The sequence below is a fragment of the Micropterus dolomieu genome, linkage group LG02, assembly GCF_021292245.1.
Source record: "Micropterus dolomieu isolate WLL.071019.BEF.003 ecotype Adirondacks linkage group LG02, ASM2129224v1, whole genome shotgun sequence".
Taxonomy (NCBI): domain Eukaryota; kingdom Metazoa; phylum Chordata; class Actinopteri; order Centrarchiformes; family Centrarchidae; genus Micropterus; species Micropterus dolomieu.
Window position 1 is genome coordinate 30,169,059 of NC_060151.1, and position 4,258 is coordinate 30,173,316.

The window sequence follows — 4,258 nt, forward strand, 5'->3', positions numbered from 1 at the left end:
ATTAATTCTTAATTTAGAAATCACCATTCTGAGGTCAAAATCTAAATTATGAGGGAAAACACCTCCATAAAATTTCAAGCTGGAGCTCAGTTCTTTTTTCTCAATGTCTGATTTTTCATCAGCAGCTGTAAATTTAGCTGCTAATCACACAGAAAGCTGAATCCACCACAGCTAATTCTCACTTTAAACAATTTGAGATTCTTCCCTCTAGTCAGAGACAAGTTCTCATTTATCCCATGTGCAGAGTTCAGTATTTTATCTGATCCCAGTTCTTAGTTTGGCAGTTTTTCTTTGCTGTTATCACACAAACCCGTGTGTGGTAGCAGCAGCAATGCCAGTGTCTACAATTGTCTTATTGTGCTTAGGGTTTGGTTTTTATGCGGCCTCGCTCCAAAAAGAAATTCCTTTTGTGCAACAATAACGATATGAGCCGCCCTGAAACAGCTGTGATGGTGTCCAATACTAACTGACTAACACTAACAGCACAAAGAAAAACATGATGGGTGGTTTAAACGTGGTTTTCTGCCCCACCCTCATTGCATTTTTCTTTTTGTTGCTATACAAGCTCACTGTGTTTGTGCCGAGTTATGTGACAGGATCAGAGCTCACCCGGGGAAACAGTGAGCAGCAGTCAGGATCCACTGATTGTTGATCAGGGAGCCTCCACAGAAATGAGCTCCGTTGCTCTGCAGACTGGCCTGCCAGGGCCACGACCCTGCAGGAGCAGGTGTGCCTCCTACGATCTTGGTGTTGAGCGGCGCAAAGCCACAAACTGGAGGGAAACAGTCATAACTCATGTAACTGCTGCTGTTTCTTTCTGGGTGCTGTCTCCTGTGTGGATTTGTTACAGCCGGCATGAACACGGCCGGCCGTTGATGTCAGTTTTTTGGTCAACCACTTTGTTTCAGACTGAAATCTCTCAACAACTATGTGATGGGTTATCATGAAATTGTGTTCAGACATTCAGGGCCCTCAGGAGGAATCCTCATGACCTTGTCCATCCTCTGGTGCTTCATCTGTCTTCCACCAGCAGGTTTTTATTTAATCAGTGAAATATCTCAACATGTACGACTTTTCCTCTAGCGCCACCATGAGGTCGACATTTTAATGCGTCCAACACTTTGGTTTGTGACCAAATACCTGCAGCTAACTGAACTTCTGAGTTCTGTTACAGAAGCAAGAAAATCTCATTTAAAATCCCAACAGCACTAATAACTAACAAAACAGAACCTTTTTCTCAGTAAACTGAAACTGATATTGATCATTTCCTCTAACTGTCAGCAAGACAGTGAAACATCCCAACAGAAAGCAGCCCAAGTTATCAAACGAAGATTGATTTTAAGAGCCTATTGATTAGTTTTAAGGATATGGAGGATATAGAAGATTTGAGGCCTTTGCGGTCAGACTTTGGAATGACCAGTGACTGTATTAAAGAAGAAGGCATCAGGCTGTCAGAGTCAGTGTCTTCTTTTAAGTCCGCCTGAAAATGCATTTTTACCAGAAAGCGTTTTCTGACTTTATCTGAGCTGTCAGATTTTTTTTATTGCTTTTATTTCCTGTTTATTCTTTTATCTTGTTATATTTTATTTGTTGCTTCTTATTGACTGTTATTTTGAGTAGCCTTTCTTGTAGCTTGATCTTTTACTCCTTAATCTTTTATCTCTCTGTGAAGCACTTTGTATATTATTGGGATAAAGTAAGGTTTTTGAGAGGATGCTGGATGAAAAGTTAGAGGAACACCATGCTGAGGGACACGTGAATGTATGAGCCAAATTTCTCTACATTTTAACCAACTTCTGTGGAGAGACCGAATTTCACTTTCATGGAGCTTCAAAAGTGCGACTAAAAGCTGCTTTCTGCTTTCCTGCCTGCTACTGTTGACATTTTTCCTGTCCGGTCCCCTGAGGAATAGCGAGAGGTTTTCCAATCCTGCAAGAATCTCTCAGGAATCCAATGAATTTGCCCCAAAAAAAATAATAAATGTCCTCCTCTAATTCCGACTATTCAAACCAGGACTGTATTAACGTTGAGGGTTTAAAGCCATGTTTTGAGCTTGAAACCTTTTCTCTTCTGTGTGTTTTGTGTAAACAGAGAAAACAGGTGAATCGGCCATGCGTTATCTTTGCAAAAAGAGAACTTGAATAAAAGACAAAGTATGAGAACATAACTCACCCCCTAACTGTGCATTGCTTCCTGTGGGAGACGAGGAATAACACATTTAGTCACTTTAAAGAAACAGTGAGAGTAAAATAGTATGAACCCTTAGTTTTAATAATTTATTCATTACATTAACCATGAAACTGCCATGTGCTCTTTCTCCAGTTTAAGTATTGTCTTTGAAAATGCATAAATCTCTCAATCTCTCCTATGTAGATATCTTTTAATTATGAACACAAAACAAATCAGGTGATCACCACTGCTTCTCTAATGAGACATATTTAACAGCACTCACCTTTAGCCATTAAGACCACAAGCACGACGCCACAAACCAACAGCTTGACCTCCATGGTGCGATTCTTCCAACTGTGTCTTATGATCAGTGGAGACGTTCATCAATGGAGGAGTTTAATAACCTGGAACAGGAAGGTGTGACCCACCCGTCTCCACTAAACCGGCCCTCCCGTCAGGTACTTTGACATGCTTTGTCTAAGGCCACACCGCACATACCACATATGCCCTTCTTTTCAAACAAAACCAAATAAAGCTGCCAGCAGGTTCAGATCAGAGGGGTTTGTACTGTGTGTGAACAATCAACACACTGAGAGTCAAACTGCCTGTTCTGGATTTTCATGTTGAGTCAAATACGTTATGTGTATGACAACCATTACTGAAGTCCCTCTGTCCTACCTTACCCCACCTTGTGCTTTACATTGTCCTGCTGTAATGCTTTGTGTAAGGGCTCACCTAAATGAAACATACACCGCCTATGTGTATGTTGTAGGAGTTACGTCAGAGGTCGGTCTTTTCAGGGGCTCTTGAAACTTTGCACACACGTCATGTGGGGCCAGTAATTATGTATTTTATGAGTCTCATGCGTGGCCGTGGCAAAATGACCCCTAAAGAGTAGCACCCTGGACCTTGTTTAATTTTTTAAATATAATATTATTTTCTCGGATCAATTCTTTTCTCACTCTATTTGCTTCCCCTTGGATCAAGCTTTTAAAAAAAAACACCATCAGAATCCGTTTTTACGCAGATGATTCGCAAATCTATCTGCCCATCAAAAGAAAAGATGGCAGCTCTTTAAAAAGATTGGTTGACTGTTTTAATGATATTAAAGCCTGGATGGCATTACATTTTTTAAACTTCAACGAGAGTAAACCTGAGGTCATGGTTTTAGATCCAGTGGCGCCTCTGATGTCTTACAAGTAGACCAGGGCACCTTACGACCTTATGTCTGTTACAAACTTTGGGCCTTAAAATGGATTGTGATTTTAAAATTGAGAAGCAGATCAATTCTGTTGTGAAAGCTTTCAACTTAAGCTTCTTACTGAGCTAAAGCCCCTTTTTATCCTTCACAGACTTTGAGAGGGTTTCCATGCATTTATTACAACACTCCTTGATCATTGTAATACTCTGTATGTAGGTGTTAGCCAGGCCTCCCTCTCTCAACTACAACTGGTTCAAAATGCTGCCGCTCGTCTCCTTACTGGAACTCGTAAGCAAGAGACTTTTGGTCAACTCGGTTGTTTTTAAATGTGCTTTAGAAATAAAGTTGGATTGGATATATTTCCGGGGGGGGGTCAGAAAAAGGTTTGAGTTCCAGGGGTGAGAAAGAAAGTGACGTTATTAACACGTGCAACACTACAGAGAAATACAAAAGAGAAAAGAGAATATGTAATAAAACAGAGCTCTGGGAGAGACCACTGCCAAATCATCAGTTTCTATGGTTTTACTATTTATAGATGTGTGGTTGAGTGTTTTATTCTATAAACTGCTGACAACATTTTTTTTTGAAATTCCAAATAAAAATTAAAAGAAGCAAAAGTTCATCTTTTTGCATTGGAGTCATTAATCAAAATTGGCAACTGCCCTTCCTTTCTCATGTACGCCAGTTTCGATCATAAATCTGAAGCTGGGAGGGACAGACTGGATAAGAACTGCTGTTCTGTACTGCTATCTTGGTCTGCCTACCTGCCTGTAAGCTATCATCAATAACAGGGCTGCCCTTAACTAAAGCTAGTTAGTTTGAGCCATTGGTCAACAAGTCGTCTCAGGTTTATGAGATCAATTTCTTCATTTAAATATATAAGAAATT

General features: G+C 40.2%; 1 pseudogene; it reads right to left on the reverse strand.

Annotated features, from left to right (window-relative positions):
- LOC123967430 overlaps window positions 1–4,258 on the reverse strand; it is a 16,985-nt pseudogene that overhangs the window by 6,854 nt on the left and 5,873 nt on the right.